A 25,062-nucleotide genomic window follows, 5' to 3' on the forward strand; every position below is an offset into this window, starting at 1 on the left:
AGACCCTGGCATTCCTTTGTTTCCAAAGCGTCCAGGCAATCAGCAAGACTAGCGTATCAAAGCCTCTCATATCCTCCCTCCGAAGCCTCTTCCTCGTCTCCGTCCACCATCTCTCTAGATTGGTGTTATCTTGTGGTTCCTGGAGTTGTGATCCCAGCCTTTTGAAGCATCCAAACCACATCATCTTGACATACGGGCAGTGCGAGAGGATATGGTCGACATTATCCTCCTCCTGAAAACAAGTAGCGCAGGGATCTGAATGCTCGTGGAGTGTCCTAATCTGATTAGGTTGTACTTAGCGTTGGTCATGTCACGTGGTGAGTTATGAGTTAGTTCGTGTCCTGTTAGGGCTAATCTAGTTTGGAGTCGGCCGTGTAGTAGCACCAAGTGCGAGATTGAGAAATATAAAATACAAAAATAATGGGTGCGACATACACCCTTAGCAATAAACTTTTCTTTTGAATCCTTAGCGATACACTTGATATTCGTGTGTGTGTTTCTCTAATTTGATGTGATCGATCCATGTGCGAATCCTAACATAACACACACCCATGTTGGCCAGGAAAAAACGTTACAGAACGAGATAGAAAGGAAAACTCCATCTGATTTTTTTTTTTTTGAACAGGAAGAGGGGTCTCGAAGGACCCCGATGCTGCATTAATTCTTTGTCGGTGGGTACAAGATTACACATAGGACCTTACAGAAAAGCAGAAATACAACACAGTCCCAACTAAATGCATAAAGGACCCTAGAAGAAATGTAGAAAAAGCAATCAGGACCCTGATCCTCTCCACCGGCATGGAAGATGAGCTCCACGCCACGGCCGCCGGCGCCGGCGCCGGGGACGACACCACTTGGCGTCAGCGCGACGAAGAACGCCGTAACGTAGACGCATAAAGACCTCCTATATGGCTCGCCGGCCAGGAGGTTGAAGAGCATGAGGCGCATAAAGCACCACAGCACGGAGTGGTCTCTCCGACCAGAGATAACAGCGGCGCCTCTTCGCCGCCATTGATGAACTCCGCCAGTTGCAGCAGCCTGGTCTTCCCGTGGAGTACAAGATCCCATCGCCCCCTTCGCCCTTCCACCACCTCGGTGACGCAGACGACTAGAACTGAGATTGCACTCCACCAAGCTTAGGAGCAGAGTCCCTCCAAGATTCTCCCTCTCAGCCACCATGGCCAAAGGAAGAACAGGGCTTAGAGGGAAGCACTCCAGCAGCTCGAAATTATTCCAGCACGAAGAAGAAGAGAAATTGGGAGCGAGGAACACCGAGGCTAATCCTCGCCATGGAACCAGCAGGGAGGTGCCGGCATAGGAAACCCTGACACCCTCACTCTCACCATCCACCTCGTTGTTGCTCAGATGAGGAAGAAAAGCTTGAGAGAGAGTATCAATGGATCTGGATCCGGCCGCCTTTTTATTTGCTGGGAGGAAGCTAACAACAAGAGAACCTAAAACTACTAGAAACCAGACCCCTCTCTCACCCATCACCGGCCACCATGGCCGCCGGCGGCGAGGGAGAGAGAGGCCGGCGAGGAGAGCTAGAAGAAAAGGCTCAAGCAGAGCAAACTCCACAGGGGTAGTCTCAACAGAACGGGGAAGAGGACTTACTAACAAATTCGAGAGAGGTGTTCAGGGAGAACCACTCCATCTGATGCGTGGAAGCAAAAGGAGAGTTTGCCTGACCTTTCCAAATTCAGTTGCAAGAAGGTCCAAATTGGAGCCAACGAGAAAGAAATGAATATTGCTTGCGCGCTTTGCTCTCTTATCTCTTTGCATCCCTGATCCCTCGATCCATACATTTGCGCTTGGCTGTGACTCATAGATATTATTCTCATCTATCAGGCCAACAAGTTGGATCAATGGCATCCAATGATCACTTCCTCTTTCTCCTCTCCGGAGCCCACTGGTGGAAAAAGGGCCTTTGGTCGCGGTTCGCAACTGCCATTAGTCGCGGTTGCGCAACCGCGACCAAATTAGCGCGACTAAAGGTCCCCCTTTAGTCGCGGTTGCTTACGAACCGCGACTAAAGGCCCGTTCACGTGGGCGCCAGGCGACTGTCGGGGCGGAGGACCTTTAGTCGCGGTTCTTTTGGCCAACCGCGACTAAAGGCCGCCGCAGGTTTAGGGTTTTAGGCCCCCCTAAACCTGCCCCCCCCCCCCCCCTAAACATATTTTCTGTTTAATTTGTATATTGTTTTATTTCTTTTGTGCTTTATTGTAATTTTGAAGGAGTTTCACATATTCTACGGTACTACATATATACATGCATATGAATGTACAATTTCAAACAAATTTGAAATTAGAACCAAAAAGAATTCAAGAGGAATATACAATATATATTCAATATCATCGGATCAAGAGGAATATACAATATATATTCAATATCATCGGATGACCATATACAAGTTTGAACAAGTTTCCATACATAATTTAATGCATGTATAGTTCTACGTCCTCGCAATGGTGTTCTCCTTTAGGATCGAGGACTTCCCTCCTGAACCATCCAGCTAGTTCCTCTTGAAGTGGTCGGAAGCGAGCTTCCGGACTAAGCATCATCCGGAGGTTATTCCTCCGAGCATTGAGATCACTCGGAACGCGCTCGGAGGTGTATCTCCGGATCATCTCACGTACATAGTATCCACACAGATTGGTTCCCGGTGGCTGAATATCGCCACCATTCTTAGCCTTTGACCGCATGAAATTTAGCTCTTTTTTGAATTCACCGACCTTTGTATCTGAGAACCGTCTCCAAACCCTACGAGGCAAAAAAAAATGAACAAGAGAGTTATTAGTTAATTACTTGAAGCTTAATTAGGAAATGAACGAAATAGGCCGATCGATATAGAGCGCAAATGAATGAAAACAATTACTTTTGAATCATTTGTCTCATGTCGGCCCACTCCGCCTTATCCATATTCAGAGAGTCGTGGACGAGACATTCTGATTTGTCAACTTTAATTACTAGCAGAATCCAGTGGAACCTGCGGACACGATACATGCACAGTACGTCATGCATAACTCATCGATTAGCTGGCCACATACTATGCATGGAGTAAACAAAAGAGAATGTGCTCAAGACATAAACACTCACCCAAAATGGTAAGGAAATAGAATATCACTTTTGAGTTTCTGCTTTTCAAGAAACCGCCACAGGTCTTTCTCCACGTCGGCGGGGTGATGCTTTAACGTATATCCATTAATGATGTGTGGGTCAATGAACCCAACATCATGGATGCTCCTTACTCTGCATTCCTTAATCTTCAATCTGCATGTATAATAGCGTACACAACAATATAGTTAGGACATATATATATATAGTGCAGGCAATATGAACGAGATGGGGTAGAAATAAATCACTTACAGAACGTAGCAACTGATGATAGATTTGTCGAGCTCGCGTAGATTGAAAAGCTGGAACAATTCACTCAGATGAATTTGTACAGAGTATTGTTTGAAGTGATGCTCATATCCAACTTCCGCATAAATATAATCTTTGGCGTTTTTATGTTGTATGTAACCCTTGTACCAGTTCAGCAGATCTTTCATTTGTGGAGGTAGATCCTCTTCCTGCGCAGGCTCGACGAGAGGCCCATTCTTCACATATGAAAGTACTACCTCCTTCACTGGCGCCTCATCAAGGCCTAACAGTTCACGAAGAGTAATACCTAAGTTGGCCGCTTGTTCTCGGCACTCGTTACAGTCAATCCCTGTGCTGCCGCAGCTTCTATGATTTCGGGGGCATCCGGACCGGCGGCTGTCACTATAAGCGGGGCAATCGATTGTTTACTTTGTTCCCCGAGCTGGGCAACAACTCGTTTCCCGCTTTGTGCACTTTCTAATTCCGCTTTATCGGCCTCCTCTTTCTTCTTCTTGAACATGCGTGCCTGATTCTTTAGTTCACATGCATAGTCGTCAGGCAGATTCTTCGCGGCTTGGGACGGTGTGTTCAAAAATGACTTAGCCCACTTCTTTTGCTCATCAGAAAATACTGGCTTGGGCTCGGGCTCTCTTTTCTTCTTGCAGCCCGCCTTCCATTTCTCTAATTCAGCAGTCGCGGCCGCCTCGACTTCCTCGGCACTACGTTCCCAAGGCCTCGTGGGGAGAGGCTTCAGTGATGGCTCCGGTACCTTTGTTTTCTTAGGTACGTAAGGGTCCAGGTTAATAATCCAGGACTGCTGCTTCTGCTTCTTCGCCGGAGGTGGATTGGGGGGCGGCGTCTGCTTACCCGCCCGGGGCGGACTAGGGGGCGGCGGCTGCTTACCCGCCGGAGGTGAATTGGGGGGCGGCGTCGGCTGACATGAAGGAGGTGTAGGTGAATCACCACCACCACCGCCACCGCCGCCACCACCACCACCGTAGGGGGGTGGACTTGTTGGCGCCTCGCCTGGAAACTTGATAAACTTCTTCTGCCATAGAATGAACTGGCGCTTGACATCTCCAAGTCTTGTCGCCCCTTCGGGTGTAGCAATGTCAATGTCCGGGTCCTCAAACCCTTGGACTATGTCCTCCACCGTGACACGAGCAAAGCCATCTTGAATGGGGTTGTTGTGGTGGAGTGCTCCAGTGGTAAAGCACTGCCGATGGCTACCTTCATGGACATGTTCCCGATAGGATAATACGGATGACATGCTTTCATCTCCTTTATATCGTCCACGGGGTAGCGAGGAGGCTCCGGTGCAGTAATTTCGACCACCGCAGGCTCCGTGCAGTAATTTCGATCGTCGGTGCACCAGCCGGTGGGGCCTCCGTGGAAGCCACGCCGCTTCTCCGCTGCCGGCTTCCGAGATCCAATGGATGATCTTCATGCTGCGCCCGAGCTGCATCTCTTTCGGCTACTAGTACACTCACGGTTTTCTTCATGACATCCATTTCCGATGCCAACCGCGCCACAACATCTCGCTTCCCGATCCATCTTTCTCTTACGGCTTCGTAACCGTACGGGTCATCGTTCGGGGAACCCTACTTTCCACGGAATGTGCCCCATGCCTCGTACACGTCCTCCGTGTTCGGGATTCCCGAGGGCTTTTGTCGTGGCGTCGTTCTCTCCGTTGAACTTGATCCTCCCCTCTTGAGCATCCCTCATTGCCTCAATAAGCTTTTGGGTGGGTTTAATTATTTTGCCCTGGTAAACACACTCCCCTGTCTCCGGGTTCAGCGATCCCCCATGCCCGTACCACCAGCTTTTGGCCCTTGGGTCCTATCGCTCCATACCTGGACGGATTTCTCGCGCCCTCAGCTCGTTCTCCATCTTCTCCCACCTAGGCAGCCAAAAGCGATACCCTCCTGGCCCCATAATATGATTGTACTCCTTCTTGGCCGTATTTTCCTTATTTTTTTCGATATTTGAAGGAACTGCTCCGATTTCTTTTGCTTCACAAATTCTGGCCAATCATGTTGCAGTTTCTCATATTGTCCTTTGAAATCCGGAGTCTTGCCCTGCTTGACAAAGTCATGGGCTAGATTTTGCTTGTATTTCCGGAATGCGTCAGACATCTTAGAAAGAGCGAACTGTTTAACTAGCTTGCACCTCTCCTTGTTTTCCTCAATCTTGTTACCCTCCTCATCGTATTTGCGGTATTCCGGAGGTAGAACGAAATGTTCCATAAGCTTGTTGAAGCAATCTTTTTTTGTTCTCTTATCGACAAAAGTGAAACCAAGACGTGCCTTCTTTGGCTCATTCCACTCCTGGACGGTGATCGAGACGTTGTCTCTAACAACGGCTCCGCATTGGCTGATAAACTTGGTGGCGTTCTTGCGGGGCTCCAGCGGTCTGCCGGTTGCTTCCTCGACAACCTCGATGGTGCATGTTTCTCCTGGTTTCATCGTCTTGGTTGCGCCACGCTTTGACGACGTACTCGATTGTTTCGACGATCCGGCCGAGGGCTAAAATAAGAAAGAGAGTCGCGCGCGTTAGTACACACATATTTATTCAAATCAGCTAGTTTGTATCACCAGAGGCTCAATGTATATATATATACCTCGGCGCCGGAGGTGGCTGCTACTTCCAATTGAAGATCGTCGTTTATCGACGTTTCTTCGGCATCATCTTGCTGACGGCGCCCTTCATCTTCACCCTCAAGGTTCAGATAAGAAGAGATATCATCTTCTTCTTGTCCGGTCGACACATATAGAATATCGCCATTTATGATGCCGAACATATGGTCTTCAAGGTCCGGATCATAGTTGTCCATAATCGGGTCAGCTCTATCGTCTGCCATATGTCAGTCCTGAAAACATGTAGTCAAAACAAATTAATTAAGTGAAGAAGGGGGGCGGTGGTGGTGGCGAAAGGGCGGTGGCAAAAGGAGCGGGCGAGGAAGCGGTGGGAGAGGGTGTCGCGGTAGAGCGCGAGACGGGGCGGCGATTAAAGACGTGGTGTCGGTGACGGTGGCGGTGGCGAAAGGGCAGTGGCGGTGCCGAGGACAACACACATAACCCTCGCCGCCCCCTCTCGATCCAAAAAACACCGCGCGTATACGGAGGGGGCGACGAGGGGCTCGCTGCCCCCTCCGTATACGCGCGGTGGTAAAGTCAAATTTTAGTTCTGCGCTCTCTCCCTCTCCTCTCTCTCACTGCATGCGAGCGGCGGCGCCGGCGATGACGATGGGGACGCACGGGCGCGTCGACACACACGGTGTGGGTGGGGCGGCGACGACGGGCCGACGTACGGGACGGGCGCCGCGACGAGAGGGCGGCGACGACGGAGAGAAGGCGCTGACGGCGAGGTCGAGTGCGGCGACGGCGAGTTAAATTTACACTTTAATTAGTTAAATTTTTAAGACAAATTTTTTAACTTATTTAAAAACAATTTAATTAAGTTTTTAGTTTTGTTTTTTGAATTTGTAACTAATTAAGTTTGTTTAGTTTCTTCACATATACACGTACGTTTACAATTTAATTAAGTTACAAATTAGTTCTTTACATATATACATGTTTATAATTTATTTAAGTTACAATTTTAATTAAAAAAACTTAGTTACGATTTTTAAAAAAAAAACCGGCCAGGGTGCCCCTGGCACTTTCTCTCCTTTCCCTTTGCTCATCTCTCTCTGTGCACCGATGTCGGCGCCCACGGCGCGGCGCGCGCTGGCCGCGCGATCGAGGGCGGCGGGGGCTAGGGCGCGCGCGCGCACGGCTGTCGAGGGCGGCGGGCGAGGGAGGCGGGCGGCGACGACGCGTCGGGCGGCAAGGGCGGCGGCGGCGGCCGGCGAGGGAGGCGGCGGCGCGCGCGACACGTACAGTAACCGGCGGAGAGGCGCGGCGCGGCGCGTCGATCGACTTACGGCGGTGGAGGACGACAACTGGGGGCCGGCGTTGGCGGCGGGCGACGGCGGGCGTTGGCGGCGGGCGACGGGCGACGGTGGCGAGCAGCCTGACGGCGCCTGTGTGTTCGAGGAAGAAGAGAGAATGAACCGCCTCGCTCGTCGCGCGCGTTTATATAGGGACCGCCCTTTAGTCGCGGTTGGGGTCACCAACCGCGACTAAAGGTTTAGTCGCGGTTGGTGACCCCAACCGCGACTAAAGGGTATTTTTCGCCGCGTTTTGGTTTCCCGCGGAAAAATGACCTTTAGTCGCGGTTGGTGAGGCCAACCGCGACTAAAGGGCATTTTTAAAATTTCTTTTCTTTTTCAGAACTAAATCAATAAAAATAAAACTAGTTCAATTCAAAATTTTAAAAATACAAATAATATGTCAAAAAATTCATAAAAATAAAACTAATTCATTCAAAATTTTAAAAATACAAATAATATATCAAAAAAATCATAAAAATAAAACTAGTTCAATTCAAAATCTTAAAAATACACATAATATATCAAAAAATTCATAAAAATAAAACTAATTCAATTCAAAATTTTAAAAATACAAATAATATATCAAAAAATTCATAAAATTAAAACTAATTGAATTCAAAATTTAAAAAATACAAATAATATATCAAGAAATTCATAATAATAAAACTAATTCAATTCAAAATTTAAAAAATACAAATAATATATCAAAAAATTCATAAAAATAAAACTAATTCAATTCAAAATTTCTTCCCGCCGCCTCTGTCTTCATGTTGGCCCCCTCTTCCCGCCTCTGTCTTTCCGCCGACCCCCTCTTCCCGCCTCGTCTTCCCGCCATTTCTTCCCTGTCTTCCCGCCTCTTTATTCCCGCTAATTTCTTCCCGCCAATTTCTTCCCGCCTCTTTCTTCCCGCCACTTTCTTCCCGCCTCCTGTCTTCCCGCTCCCATTTTTCCCGCCATTTGTCACTACATATATGTAGCCCGGCTTGGCCAGCATTATCACATCTCTACAATCTCTCATCACTCTCGCATGGCTTCCACCGCACCCACTCTAACCTACCAGCAGGTGGAGGAGCTTTGCGCCTCGAACTACCCTTGCCCACCGGGCTACCGCGTCCCAGCCTGGGCCGGAGCCTAAGCGCCGGCGGCGTGCCTGGTCCCTCCCGTCCCTCAGGGTACTGCGCGCCGGCGGCCATCACGAACCACTACTACCTCGACCTCACACCGGAGCAGCGGATGAATCCCCGCTGGCATCCCGATAACCAGCATACTTGGGACGCCTTCTTCATCAATCGGCGTGAGAGGGCGCTCGCCGTGCATGAGGAGGACGGTCTGCCTCCCGGGAACTTCCACGAGGCCGGCCGTCGACTATGGTGGTACGGCCGGACTCGCGAGCGTCATGGACATCACGGCCGGCGATATCCCCCGCCCGCGCTACCCCTCGGTTCGAGCCACGAGTGCCGCCCGACGACAGCGACGACAGCGAGCGACGACGACGGCGGCAACTTAGAAGGCGACGACTACCGAGACAACGGCGGCGGCTATGAAGACTACGAGTATGCATATTATACGCCTAGGCAGGAGTATGACTGAATCACTCCAAATTTCATGTATCATCAGTGCTATCTCGAGTTAATTGAATCATTCGAAAATGGACACCAAACACATCATGGGTAATATAATTCACATGATCCATTCAACAAAGTTTGGTACAATAAATTATTACACATCATTTCTTTCCTTGTGTCCCTGCTTGCTTACGATTGTGCCGTATCCATGGAGCATCCTCATCATTTAACTTAATGCTTGGGTCGGTGTTCACTTTGAAGGGCGGAATTTCAGCAAACATATTATAATCTTCTGACATGTATGTCTTGTCCTCCACTTCCACGATGTTTTTTTTCCTGAAAGAACAATGTGGCGCTTTGGATCATCGCATGATGTACTGATCGTTTTCTTATCTTTCCGTTTCCTCGGTTTGCTACTCATGTCCTTCACATAGAAAACCTGAGCGACATCTTTCGCTAGGACGAATGGTTCGTCAAGGTAACCAAGATTGTTGAAATCCACCATTGTCATTCCGTATTGCTGGTCCACCTTTACCCCACCTCCTGTTAGCTTGAACCATTTGCACCGGAACAAAGGGACCCTAAAGGAGGGTCCATAGTCAAGTTCCCATATATCCTCTATGTAACCATAATATGTGACCTTTTGCCCATTCTCGGTTGCTGCATCAAAGCGGACACCACTGTTTTGGTTGGTGCTCTTTTTATCTTGGGCGATCGTGTAAAATGTATTCCCATTTATTACCCTTGGAAAGTCGTTATAGTCGAAGATGGTGTCTTGGCCAACATGTACAGCTGATCTACAACATGATCGTCATTCATTAAATGTTTTCTCAACCAACTGCCGAAAGTCTCCATGTGGGCCTTCCTAATCCAGGATTCGAGCTTCCCGGGGTTGTCCGAGCGTAAAATATTCTTGTGTTTCTCAAAGTACGGAGCCACCAAGTCTGGAATTGGTCGAACCGTGTGGTGTGCTTCGGTCGGAGAATGGCCGTCCATACATATCGTTGATTTCCTTCCGATCGTGCCTTTTCAACTTAGTCTCCCCTCGTGACGCGATCGAGGAAGACCAATCGGCTTAAGGTCAGGAACAAAGTCAACACAAAACTCAATTACCTCCTCATTTCCATAGCCCTTGGCGATGCTTCCTTCTGGCCTAACACGGTTACGAACATATTTCTTTAATATTCCCATGAACCTCTCGAAGGGGAACATATTGTGTAGAAATACAGGACCGAGAATGGAAATCTCATCGACTAGGTGAACCAGGAGGTGCGTCATAATATTGAAGAAGGATGGCGGGAACACCAACTCGAAACCGACAAGACATTGGATCACATCGTTACGTAACCGTGGTAGAACTTCTGGATTGATTACCTTCTCGAGAGATTGCATTGAGGAATGCACATAGCTTCACAATGGCTACTCGAACATTTTCCGACGAGAGCCCCCTCAAAGCAATCGGAAGCAATTGCGTCATAATCACGTGGCGGTCGTGAGACTTCGGGTTTTGGAACTTTTTCTCCGCCATGTTTATTATTCCCTTTATATTGGACGAGAATCCAGACGGGACCTTCATACTGCTCAGTGCTTTCAAAAAAGATGACCTTCTCTTCTTTGGTCGGAGCGTAGCCGGCACGACCTTGAAACCGTTCCGGATGCCGGTCATCGTGGTCTTTCAAACTTTGTCTGGTCCTGCCGTGCTTCCTTTGTATCATTTGACTTCCCATACACGCCCAAGAAGCTTAGGAGGTTCACGCAAATATTCTTCGTAACGTGCATCACGTCGATTGCGGAGCGGACTTCTAGGACTTTCCAATATTCTAGCTCCCGTAATATAGATTTCTTCTTCCACATGGCTGCGTGCCCGTCAGCTCCCTTCGGAACCGATTGTCCGCCAGGACCCTTTCCAAAGATGACTTTCAAATCCTTGACCATATCAAATACCTCAGCACCCAGTGTGTTCCGCAGGCTTCGGCCGGTGATCTGCCTTGTCGTTGTAATGCTTGCCTTTCTTTCTTACTGGATGACCTTTCGGAAGAAATCGACGATGCCCAAGGTACACGTTCTTCTTACAATTTGGCAAATGTACACTTTCAGTCTCATGTAAGCAGTGCGTGCATGCATTCTATCCCTTATTTGACAGTCCCGAAAGGTTACTAAGAGCAGGCCAATCGTTGATGGTTACGAAAAGCAACGCTCGTAGGTCAAATTCCTCTTATTTGTGCTCATCCCACACACGGACGCCAGGTATGCCCCACAGCTGTAAAAGTTCATCAACTAATGGCCTTAGGTACACATCGATGTCGTTGCCGGGTTGCTTCGGACCTTGGATGAGCACTGGCATCATAATGAACTTCCGCTTCATGCACAACCAAGGAGGAAGGTTGTAGATGCATAGAGTCACGGGCCAGTGTGCTATGGCTGGAGCTCGCTCGCCAAAAGGATTCATGCCATCCGTACTTAGACCAAATCTTATGTTCCTTGCGTCGGCTGCAAAATCTTTGAACTCTCTGTCGATCTTTCTCCATTGCGTTCCATCCGCGGGGTGTCTCAACTCCCCATCCGACTTACGATCCTCTTTGTGCCATCGCAACAACTTGGCATGCTCTTTGTTCCCGAAGAGACGTTTCAACCGTGGTATTATAGGAGCATACCACATCACCTTGGCGGGAACCCTCTTCCCCGGGTTTCGGCCCTCAACATCGTCACCAGGGTCATCGCCTCCGATCTTATAACGCAATGGAGTGCATACCGGGCATTCATTCAAATTCTCGTATTCACCACGGTAGAGGATGCGATCATTGATGCATGCATGTATCTTCGAACCTCTAAACCTAGAGGGCGAGACAACCTTCTTTGCTTCGTACGTACCGGCGGGCAACTCGTTATTCTTTGGAAACATATTCTTCAACATTTTCAGCAAGTTTTCAAATGCCGAGTCAGCTACACCTGCCCGTGCCTTCCATTTCAAGCAAATCCAGTGTGCAGCCCAGCTTTTTCGGACTATCATCGCATCCGAGTACAGCGCCTTTTCGTGATCCTCTAACATGCGATCCAAATTCTCCCTCTCCTTTTCAGTTTCGCAGCGTCTCCGTGCATCAGCAATGGTCCGACCAAGATCATCAACGGGATCATCACGTGCCTCTTCTTCACCTTCCCCTTCACCTTCAGCATCCTCCATGAAAGTATCACCGAAATGAGCAAGATAGCTTTCATCGATGAAATCATCCCCTTCTTCATCTTCTTCCATTATAACCCCTCTTTCTCCATGCTTGGTCCAATAATTATAGCTTGGCATGAAACCGTGCCGAAGCAGGTGCATGTGAACATCTCTTGAGGAAGAGTAACCCTTCTGATTCTTACAATTAACACATGGACAGATAACAAAACCCCCATGCTTGTTCGCATTAGCCACTACGAGGAAATCTTTCAAACCCGTAGTGAACTCGCCGGAGAGTCGGTTACCGTACATCCATTGCCGATTCATCTGCATTATTATAATATAAAATATATAATTAACCATCATGCATTTGTTAAACTAACTAGCTACAACAATATAAATTAAACAATGAACTACACACATGCATATTTTTATCAATGACACATGAAAGGTTCAAGTTGCTAACCGCGATCGAGGAGGAAAAAATAAATGAGAAAGCTCAAGTGTGGCTCCAACACTTCATATCATGTTTGTTTCATGCTCTTGGGGCATTTCATCAAACACCTTATGTGCATAAGAGGAACCAAAAGCAAACCTAACACTCACTTGTGAAGTTTGTGAAGAGAATGGCTCCAAATGGCTAAGTGTTGGCTGCTGGATGGGTATATATAGGGGTGGGGCTTTAGTCGCGGTTGGCCTGGCAAACCGCGACTAAAGGCCTTCGGGCACCTTTAGTCGCGGTTGGCCCCCACATGCACCAGCTGGCCACCGAGCGCCCTGGGCCCAGGCCATTGGTCGCGGTTCGCCTCCCGAACCGCGACTAAAGGTCCCATTAGTCGCGGTTCCTATAGCTTCGCGACTTATGGGGCTGGACGGAAGCCTGTTTTTCTACCAGTGGTCGTTCTGCTCGCCGTCACCGGTGCCATGGATAACTACGAGTGCCGGCCAGGGGTAGCCTTCCCACACAACCCGCTCGCCACCTGTCGCCCCTACGTGTTGAGCCGGGCCTGCGGCCGCGGGCTCGGCCTCCCCATGCTGGTCACGGAGCGGTGCTGCCGGGAGCTGGCCGTAGTCTCGGGGCGGTGCCGGTGCGAGGCGCTGCGCGTCTTCATGGATGGGGTCCGCGCGGAGGGGGGACGTGTGGTGGAGGGCCAACTCGGTGGCGTGCGCGGCTGCCCGACGGAGGTGCAGAGGGGCTTCGCCGCCACGCTCGTCACACCGGCGGAGTGCAACCTGCGCACCATATTGGGTGACACCTGGTGCTACTAGCCGATGGATCCAGGATCCTCAACTGCAAAAGTACTGAAGTTGTCTAGTAATTACTTACTATATTTTACCGTGTATTACATATAAAAGTACTCCTCAAGTGAAGGCCAAGAAAGCAATGCATGTGAGTTGTATGCGCATATGAACAATGGCTCTTAGGCTGTTGATGAATAAAGGGATTTTTGCATGACCCCGTGACAATGGATCGCTCCGAACCATCATCACACCATTACTATGTACCTGAGGCACAACATACTATTCTCTGATACACAAATATGTACCGGAAGATGAGATACGGGAGATCCTCAGTGTCACCATTTATAAAGGATATTCGCTAAAATTCAAAATTTTCACGAAAATTCAAAAATTTCGGGATTTTTTGTCCGGTTAGACCATTTCCCAGGGGTGGTCGGGATATCCGGTTACCGGCCGGGAACCCGATTTCCAGAGCGGTAAGCAAAACCCTGGTTCCAGCCATTTACATCGTTATTTTGCAACATTTGACATTACCTTTACAACAAAGCGTCATGTGGTAACAAAGAGGACCTCTTTATAAAAAAAAAAAGAAAAAAAAAAGAGGACCTACGAGTTGAGCCGGCCTGAGCTACCCCATTTTACAGCCAAAACAGCTATACCAAAATGCGCATGGGGCAAAGCCCAATCGAGCTTCGTTCGGCCAAGCTAGCTACGTATACGGCCGGCCGCCAAGCTAGCTGGGCGGAAACGACCTGAAGTACATGATGGTGTGCCAAGCTTAACTTGACCGTAGGAGCAACAACAATCTTGTGGTGTTGGTCGGTCGGTCGGTAGCGGTGCTCTATCTACTCGATGTTTCGATCCATTGAAACCTTCATTCGCGTTCATGCAAGTGTGCACGCTATATACTTCCTTCTACGGAAACAAGCCACTCACCTATGGCATGCCCGTCGGCGCTCTCTTCTATCTAATTGGACGACGGATACGACCTCCTTTTTACCTCACTAAGTACAAATGCCCGTGCGTTGCCACATGCTGCGGTGCATAAATGTATCATATGGAAATTTATTTCACAAATGTAATCAGTTTTCACCTCACACCTCTTTACCCCAACCTTGTAACTCATATTCCTTCTCTATCCAAAATCAAGTTTAAAGAATGATTTATTGCATGCCACGGATAATTTTAACAAATGAATCAATATGTGTAGTTCATTTACTATTATATATACTCGCTTTTAATTCAATTGCTTGTGAGTTGTTGATTGATATATCATCTTTATTAAAAAATAGTCAATAACACAGAAATTGTTACATGGAGCAACAAATTGGTGCCAAAAAAATGAAGTCAGCAATTCGTAATTGTAAATATGATAAGACACATTTATCAGGAGAAATGATACACGTTTGTACTTCCTTAGAACTTGCTTAGCCTTGTAGAAGCGCCTGATGCCTTTAGGTGAGCTTAAAACTCACTCATCAAACGAAAAGAGAAGAACCGCGCTACAGTGTGACCGCGGTAATGTAGTCCTGCCGCGTGAACGCATGCAGGCCAGAACATTTTTCTCTTACTCCACCGTCTCTTTTGCAGCCTAGTGCCCCGCATTTTACTCCTCCACCGAAGGCACCTCACCGCCCATTATCTATCTTGAGTTCTCCAACACTTAGCATAGCCAAATCCACTTGCGTCGATCGATCTTTGTACTCCTGCTGTCACCTCCGGTGATGTCAAGTCTGAATTCCACTACGCAATGATAATGTGTCCCTCAAAGGTCGTCAGAAGCCGGGAGGTGGTCACTGAAGTAGTCAAAATAGTAAGCTGGAAGTTTACAACTTGGGACTGTATTTGATTTACTCATCTTCCCAGATAAATCTTCCCATCTACTCATCATAATTGAACTTCAGAAAAGAACCTCTTTCAGAAACAAACCTAGGGAACGTAGATAAACGATATAATCAGACGGTATATTTTAGACTTAGCTGCACTACGAAAAGCAAACCATAAACTCATGAGTGGTTGGCACTGCTCAGCATAGCTTCAGGGCCAAACAATAGTGCCTACAACCCTCTCTCAAATCCCCCTTGGTGAATTTGGCAAAAATAATTATTAAATTCCATAATGTGCACACATAATACAGGCCATCATGTACGAATATGACCTGTAATGAGCTTCGAAACAAAATGAGAGAATATATTGATTGCCATAATTTGTATTCGTACAGGAAAAATAATTATTAAATTGGGGTAGTTTCAGATTTGTTTCCATGTAGGAGCAGATAAAATAGTTGGCAGTACGCTGTGTGTTGAGGGACATACCTTGCAATCAACAATAATAAAATCCAGATCATATAGACTGGTTCGTTGATTCTCCACTGATGGCCTCGAGCAGCACATCTTTCGATAAGTAAGGCGGACCGAGTGCGTGCCTTTGCATTTAACCTACATACATGAAAATATTTATCTCGGGGTAAAGTTTGAGATTGATCTGTCAGATACAAAGCAAAACATACACGGATGGCGAGAGCTTATCGTACTACAGATCGAAATATAGATGGGTAACAACACGATTTGACAAAATATAGATGGGGTAATAACACGATTTGACAAACGAATCGAAATAGAAAGAGGAAGATGAGGAACAGAAAAAACAAAAGATCAAGTAGAAGCGGACCTGATCTGTTGACCCGGTGACCCGATTTTTCTCTGAATTTTAGATTTATTCTTTGAGCAGCCGGGGATCACCACCGCTTCTACCCGATTCATTTGGGTGCAGGCCACGCCTGATGAGCTGATGCAACACGAAGTCATCAGATGCTGCAGTGCGAGTGTGATTAGTAGATGAAGCTGGCCTCTAGCTAGCATGTACTCAATCTCCTTCGACACCAGTGATCACATCGTCGTCCTTGCATGACCGATGACCCAGTGCAGCTGGCACGTTCATGCAAGTGTGCACGCTATATACTTCCTTCTACGGAAACAAGCCACTCACCTATGGCATGCCCGTCGGCGCTCTCTTCTATCTAATTGGACGACGGATACGACCTCCTTTTTACCTCACTAGTACAAATGCCCGTGCGTTGCCACGGCTGCGGTGCATAAATGTATCATATGGAAATTTATTTCACAAATGTAATCAGTTTTCACCTCACACCTCTTTACCCCAACCTTGTAACTCATATTCCTTCTCTATCCAAAATCAAGTTTAAAGAATGATTTATTGCATGCCACGGATAATTTTAACAAATGAATCAATATGTGTAGTTCATTTACTATTATATATACTCGCTTTTAATTCAATTGCTTGTGAGTTGTTGATTGATATATCATCTTTATTAAAAAATAGTCAATAACACAGTAAATTGTTACATGGAGCAACAAATTGGTGCCAAAAAAATGAAGTCAGCAATTCGTAATTGTAAATATGATAAGACACATTTATCAGGAGAAATGATACACGTTTGTACTTCCTTAGAACTTGCTTAGCCTTGTAGAAGCGCCTGATGCCTTTAGGTGAGCTTAAAACTCACTCATCAAACGAAAAAGAGAAGAACCGCGCTACAGTGTGACCGCGGTAATGTAGTCCTGCCGCGTGAACGCATGCAGGCCAGAACATTTTTCTCTTACTCCACCGTCTCTTTTGCAGCCTAGTGCCCCGCATTTTACTCCTCCACCGAAGGCACCTCACCGCCCATTATCTATCTTGAGTTCTCCAACACTTAGCATAGCCAAATCCACTTGCGTCGATCGATCTTTGTACCCCTGCTGTCACCTCCGGTGATGTCAAGTCTGAATTCCACTACGCAATGATAATGTGTCCCTCAAAGGTCATCAGGAAGCCGGGAGGTGGTCACTGAAGTAGTCAAAATAGTAAGTCTGGAAGTTTACAACTTGGGACTGTATTTGATTTACTCATCTTCCCGGATAAATCTTCCCATCTACTCATCATAATTGAACTTCAGAAAAGAACCTCTTTCAGAAACAAACCTAGGGAACGTAGATAAACGATATAATCAGACGGTATATTTTAGACTTAGCTGCACTACGAAAAGCAAACCATAAACTCATGAGTGGTTGGCACTGCTCAGCATAGCTTCAGGGCCAAACAATAGTGCCTACAACCCTCTCTCAAATCCCCCTTGGTGAATTTGGCAAAAATAATTATTAAATTCCATAATGTGCACACATAATACAGGCCATCATGTACGAATATGACCTGTAATCAGCTTCAAAACAAAATGAGAGAATATATTGATTGCCATAATTTGTATTCGTACAGGAAAAATAATTATTAAATTGGGGTAGTTTCAGATTTGTTTCCATGTAGGAGCAGATAAAATAGTTGGCAGTACGCTGTGTGTTGAGGGACATACCTTGCAATCAACAATAATAAAATCCAGATCATATAGACTGGTTCGTTGATTCTCCACTGATGGCCTCGAGCAGCACATCTTTCAGTAAGTAAGGCAGACTGAGTGCGTGCCTTTGCATTTAACCTACATACATGAAAATATTTATCTCGGGGTAAAGTTTGAGATTGATCTCGTCAGATACAAAGCAAAACATACACGGATGGCGAGAGCTTATCGTACTACAGATCGAAATATAGATGGGTAACAACACGATTTGACAAAATATAGATGGGGTAATAACACGATTTGACAAACGAATCGAAATAGAAAGAGGAAGATGAGGAACAGAAAAAACAAAAGATCAAGTAGAAGCGGACCTGATCTCGTTGACCCGGTGACCCGATTTTTCTCAGAATTTTAGATTTATTCTTTGAGCAGCCGGGGATCACCACCGCTTCTACCCGATTCATTTGGGTGCAGGCCACGCCTGATGAGCTGATGCAACACGAAGTCATCAGATGCTGCAGTGCAGAGTGTGATTAGTAGATGAAGCTGGCCTCTAGCTAGCATGTACTCAATCTCCTTCGACACCAGTGATCACATCGTCGTCCTTGCATGACCGATGACCCAGTGCAGCTGGCACGTTCATGCAAGTGTGCACGCTATATACTTCCTTCTACGGAAACAAGCCACTCACCTATGGCATGCCCGTCGGCGCTCTCTTCTATCTAATTGGACGACGGATACGACCTCCTTTTTACCTCACTAGTACAAATGCCCGTGCGTTGCCACGGCTGCGGTGCATAAATGTATCATATGGAAATTTATTTCACAAATGTAATCAGTTTTCACCTCACACCTCTTTACCCCAACCTTGTAACTCATATTCCTTCTCTATCCAAAATCAAGTTTAAAGAATGATTTATTGCATGCCACGGATAATTTTAACAAATGAATCAATATGTGTAGTTCATTTACTATTATATATACTCGCTTTTAATTCAATTGCTTGTGAGTTGTTGATTGATATATCATCTTTATTAAAAAATAGTCAATAACACAGAAATTGTTACATGGAGCAACAAATTGGTGCCAAAAAAATGAAGTCAGCAATTCGTAATTGTAAATATGATAAGACACATTTATCAGGAGAAATGATACACGTTTGTACTTCCTTAGAACGTGCTTAGCCTTGTAGAAGCGCCTGATGCCTTTAGGTGAGCTTAAAACTCACTCATCAAACGAAAAAGAGAAGAACCGCGCTACAGTGTGACCGCGGTAATGTAGTCCTGCCGCGTGAACGCATGCAGGCCAGAACATTTTTCTCTTACTCCACCGTCTCTTTTGCAGCCTAGTGCCCCGCATTTTACTCCTCCACCGAAGGCACCTCACCGCCCATTATCTATCTTGAGTTCTCCAACACTTAGCATAGCCAAATCCACTTGCGTCGATCGATCTTTGTACCCCTGCTGTCACCTCCGGTGATGTCAAGTCTGAATTCCACTACGCAATGATAATGTGTCCCTCAAAGGTCGTCAGGAAGCCGGGAGGTGGTCACTGAAGTAGTCAAAATAGTAAGCTGGAAGTTTACAACTTGGGACTGTATTTGATTTACTCATCTTCCCAGATAAATCTTCCCATCTACTCATCATAATTGAACTTCAGAAAAGAACCTCTTTCAGAAACAAACCTAGGGAACGTAGATAAACGATATAATCGGACGGTATATTTTAGACTTAGCTGCACTACGAAAAGCAAACCATAAACTCATGAGTGGTTGGCACTGCTCAGCATAGCTTCAGGGCCAAACAATAGTGCCTACAACCCTCTCTCAAATCCCCCTTGGTGAATTTGGCAAAAATAATTATTAAATTCCATAATGTGCACACATAATACAGGCCATCATGTACGAATATGACCTGTAATGAGCTTCGAAACAAAATGAGAGAATATATTGATTGCCATAATTTGTATTCGTACAGGAAAAATAATTATTAAATTGGGGTAGTTTCAGATTTGTTTCCATGTAGGAGCAGATAAAATAGTTGGCAGTACGGTGTGTGTTGAGGGACATACCTTGCAATCAACAATAATAAAATCCAGATCATATAGACTGGTTCGTTGATTCTCCACTGATGGCCTCGAGCAGCACATCTTTCAGTAAGTAAGGCAGACTGAGTGCGTGCCTTTGCATTTAACCTACATACATGAAAATATTTATCTCGGGGTAAAGTTTGAGATTGATCTGTCAGATACAAAGCAAAACATACACGGATGGCGAGAGCTTATCGTACTACAGATCGAAATATAGATGGGTAACAACACGATTTGACAAAATATAGATGGGGTAACAACACGATTTGACAAACGAATCGAAATAGAAAGAGGAAGATGAGGAACAGAAAAAACAAAAGATCAAGTAGAAGCGGACCTGATCTGTTGACCCGGTGACCCGATTTTTCTCAGAATTTTAGATTTATTCTTTGAGCAGCCGAGGATCACCACCGCTTCTACCCGATTCATTTGGGTGCAGGCCACGCCTGATGAGCTGATGCAACACGAAGTCATCAGATGCTGCAGTGCAGAGTGTGATTAGTAGATGAAGCTGGCCTCTAGCTAGCATGTACTCAATCTCCTTCGACACCAGTGATCACATCGTCGTCCTTGCATGACCGATGACCCAGTGCAGCTGGCATGTTCACATGATTTACCATGTTGTTCTTCAAGAGATTTCCTTTAAAAATGTGCATGGTCAGGAGTAACATCCAAATTTCACAAATAGTTCAATTATACTCTCAAGGATTCTTATCCTAAGAAAATCAGATAGCAAAACGTGTTTGCAATTGGAAGAGGAAACTAAAATTCGCAAGTGAAAAATCAAACTCGTAAGTAAAAACTTCCAAATGCAAAAACTAAGAGTAACCTATGTAGAACCCTGACATACGAGCTGACAACGGAAAAATAGAAATTCATCTGCATACTCCTAACTAAAACAAAAAAATTCAGTACCCACAATTTCAGGACACCTTCAAAGATGTGATTTCTTGACAGCTCACAGTACGTATGACTACCTACTTTTTCTGAATCCTGAAATGTTCAGATCGCTAAATGTGACTGAAGAATATAAACAACACAAAAAAATTGCAAATCAAAAGCCATAAGCCTACAGCACGGCTTGTGGTCCACCAAATAGGGCATGGATGATGGTGTGAACAGGGCGGTGACAAATTCTTCAGCAAGAATGTCTGCGTTGCTGTCCTCTTGGCTCCTCTGCAAAGAAATAATTTTGGTGATGGTGGAGATAGAAAGCGTACAATTGCTGGTCTAACAATGAAAGTATGAAAAGAAAGGTAATCAACTAAAATGGATGCCGATTAAAAGAACTACCTCAACCTGGGCCGATGCGCAGATCTGAACAGAAAAAAAGAACCAGTACGAAGGAGAGGATTAAAAGATCAGGTTCAGGAACAGATCAAAGGGAAAAAGGAAAGCAGTATAGATGACAAAAAGAATTACGCATGAGTGGCACTACAGAAGACGCCCACACGTAGAGTGTCGCCTCCGTCACCGCGGGGTAGCCCGTAGCTATCCCATCGGCGGTGCTGCGGTTGGTCGCCGTCGTCGTTCGAGGCGGAGATGGAAGGAGACTCGCTTTCTGTCCGGCACCGCGACGGTCTCCTTTGCTGATTCCCCTTCGACGCCGCCACAATCACCACGATTTTGGGAGCTCCAAAGTTGTCCCACGCTGTCGATCACCGGCACAGCAGCACCCTCTGTTGACTTTCAACCCCCGCGATGTTATTCATACGAGTTCATGGCTATCAATTCTGCTTGTCATACTACCAAAGCCAAGAAGGGACACAACTATAGCGAGAGGATAGTTAATCATCTTACAAATAGAGGTAGCTTATTCCTACACAGTGACATATTCTGCACACTCCTAAGAGTTATTTTGTTGTTCCACCAAAGGAGCGTACAGTACACTAAAGTTAGAAGCAAAAAGGGAGAAAATGACACACATGTTACCTGTGGATCAATTTTTGATATCAATCTCTTTGGAATTCATAAAAACCTCTTGCAGTGAAATTATCAAAAAAAGTTGCATCTACCGTTTGTGTTTTAAATCAAACATATACATGAGCATTATTTTCCATGAATTGTGTGTTTTGTGCTTAACAAATCAACTGAATGTCTTCTAATGCTGACAAGTAATGACTATGCTTGAAAAGCAAGTTATTAGACAATTGTGTTTGAATCAATAAAAGTAAAGTAGAAATCTTTATGAAATAACAATGATTTGCTAGACTTCATTCATAAAATATGATGTACCAAATCAGTATGTACATATATACTTGGTCAACGCTTAATATGACAAATATTCAATATTAGTACTTGCAATCTCTAGAAGCGAGAAATGCATAATATCTGAGGTCATCCTACTTCTATTTGCAAATACCTGACATAATATTGTCGAGGCGCTCATTACCCATCGGATGTCTCTCGTATGTCCTTGCTACTGCTTCCAGTCACTGTCTTCGACTTCAGCGTTTGGCGTTTCGTGCCTTCATTGGCGCCAAGCTCGTCACCTTGCAAGAATGAACAACTGCTGCACGGGGTCCTCAATTCGATTTGAATCCTCTGCTCGATCGAAGGAACAACTGCTGCACGAATGAATCAAACATGAAACTACTGACAATTGCACTGGTATTTTCATGTGAAACTACTAACAGATCAACATCATTGGATGATGCTCCCAGCGTATAATAAATCAAAAGCAAAGTTTGTCTACTTTCCACACACACTGAGAAGTCCCTGAACCTATCCAGGCAACAGAATCAAATGCACTAAATTTAACACGATAAAATCAACTTACCAAGTCTTGGCCTCTTACGAAACACATAATTAATCATCTCGATTTTCACTTTTGAGCCTGAATGCCAGTACTGAATAAGACCTCACAACTTATTGATTCATGGCCGCCTTGTTCTCCGAGCATTATCTCTGTTTTGAATGTATGAGGTAGAAATATTCTCATTCCTAGAAAAAAAAGAAGATCACAAGGAGATTTTAGAAGGTCAGAAATGAAGAAAAGATTATGCATCACTGATGGTGGATAAGCAATTCCAAAAAGCACATGTTCAAAAAAAATCATTACATAATCCCAGTGTCAATCTTTACAAGTTCAAGTCAATATCTCTCAGTAACCATTATGCATCAGGTGTTTAAGGCATCATTATAGAGATAGGGATCATGTGATTAAGTCAAAACATACAAGTCGTTCTGCAATTCTGGGGATACACGTCTGACACCTACGTTATGTAATTCCCTATCCTAGAAGAAGCATGTAATTGTTGGCTGGGTCACGGGAACCCTTACCTCGACCCGCCCGCTGTAGGCCACTGCACACTCTGAGCCGCACGACCTCTTCCCCTACTGACCTACACTTTGGCGGCGCAACTTCCGCTCCGGCGCCGACCGTCGATTGATCTAGGTATTCTTGGCTAGAAACCCTAGTTCCTGATTCGGCAGCAGACCAACCCGCGAGACCCGAGCAGCAGACCAACCCGCGAGACTGCGAATCGGGGCGGTGGGTGGCTGGATCGGGGCGAGGAGGATGGTATGATACCCTAGGAGCAGGTTGGGGCTAGCCGGCGGGGGTGGTGGGGAGAGGTGGAGGCAGGAGGCGGGCACGGGATCGGTAGGCTGCGGCGGGCGGAGCTCCATGCGTGGCGACTGCTGGCGGATGCGACCAGTGGTGGTGTGGGTTGGGGCGGCGGCGGGATGAAGTGGAGGACGCATCCACGCAGGTGGAGAAGAAAATAGGTGAAAGGGTGCGATGGCAGATTGCAGCAATATGGATTTCGGTGGGAGGTTAAATTGGTCTTTTGTCGCGCGACGAGGGAAGGTCGAGACGACGAAAAGTTTAGACTATGAAACGTATTGTGGATGGCAGAATAAGGAACCACTTTAGTCTTTTTAAGTAGTAGAGAAACAAAAAATACCGTATGCTTTCTCTGCTTCGCGTCAAACAGCCAAAACCATGCATAGTATGCTACTCCACAGAAGTCCATGATAACCAGCCAAGTAAACACCGACCGCACTCTTTTCTTTCTCCTCTCGGTCCCTCTTGAAGCCTCGTCTCTGGTCCTCTCCTCGTGGTCTCCGGGCCTGACCGGAGCTCCTCTCGCCGGCGCAACCGTGCGGAGCGAGCGAAGGGATGGTGCCGGTCCTAGTCTTAGGTCTAGTTTATGTCTAGAGTCTACCTATATGGAGTATGAGGATAGGTTGGTGGATCCAGGCGGCCAGATCTGCCACACCATGGATCTCCAAGGCTTTGCTGCGTCTCTCTGGTGGCAAGTTGAGGCGCATGTGGAGAAGAGGAGGTTATGCATCCCTTGAAATAAGGTCTGCAGGACTGCAGGTGGAGCTTGGAGCTGGGTTTCTTGGACCAGGCCCTGCTCTGTTCAGTGATTCTTGGCCTAGCAGCGGCGCTCCCATGGAGGGAGCCGAAGGCTGCGGTGGTGAAGGCTCTGAGCAACTCCTTCAATAAGGTCCAGGTTCGTCTGGTTGGTGTCTCAGCTCTCTCTACAAGCGAAGTTCATCCTCTTCCTTTGGGCTACCATGGTGGTGGAGGGAGGCGGCGGCTGGCCGTTGCTTGTGGTGAAGCTGAGGAACTGCAGGGAATACATGGTGCTATTTCTTCCGGGAGATCATTCTCGGTGGCTCTAGTTTGGCTGCCGACTCATGATGCCGTAGGGCGGCTGATCCAGATGCTGATGCGATGGGGTCAAGCTTTCAACCTCCTTCGGAGGCCTAGCATTCTCGGATTCGCGTCGGCGCTTTTCTTCCATCTGAGACCAAGTGGTTTCGTCCCCGGTCCTGCTCCGGAAGGCCACCGTGCTAGTCCTCAGTTCACCGGCGGTTGTGGAGGACCTGATTGTGTTTCTTCTTCTATATTCAAGGTTCTTTATGCTTATGTTGAGGTCCAGTTTATAATAGACTCATCAGTTGTGGACCTTTTTGTAATTTATACTACACCTCTCTTATCAATGAGAAGCACCTAGGTCCTTCGGGGCCGTTCCCTGTTCAAAAAAAAAAACCCAGCCAAGTTGGTATAGGCACAGCCACATGTCGATCTGAAGGAATGATGTGTGTCATTTCGTGTGATCCGTTGTGCCGTGTGGCCATAACTCATTTCCTTTTGTGTGTAACCAACAAAGAAGCTGCACTTCCATTTCCAATTTTTTCGATTTTTCGATTTTTTTCTTTTTTTTCTTTTTAACAAATTTTAAAATGGAGCAAAATTTAAAGTTAAGCAAATTTAAAATTCGAATAAATTGTCAAAGTAAGCAAATATTTAATCTTAGCAAATTTCAAATCTGAGAAAATTTAGAATCTGGGCAAATTTGAAATCTAAGAAAATTTTCGAATCTGGAAAATTTTGGAATAA

At 46.2% G+C, this 25,062-nt stretch overlaps 1 pseudogene; it reads left to right on the forward strand.

Annotated features, from left to right (window-relative positions):
- Positions 1–7,064: 7,064 nt before the first annotated feature.
- LOC124662410 lies at positions 7,065–13,328 on the forward strand (annotated as a pseudogene).
- The last annotated feature ends 11,734 nt before the right edge of the window (positions 13,329–25,062 follow it).

The sequence above is a fragment of the Lolium rigidum genome, chromosome 1 (genome assembly GCF_022539505.1).
Source record: "Lolium rigidum isolate FL_2022 chromosome 1, APGP_CSIRO_Lrig_0.1, whole genome shotgun sequence".
Taxonomy (NCBI): domain Eukaryota; kingdom Viridiplantae; phylum Streptophyta; class Magnoliopsida; order Poales; family Poaceae; genus Lolium; species Lolium rigidum.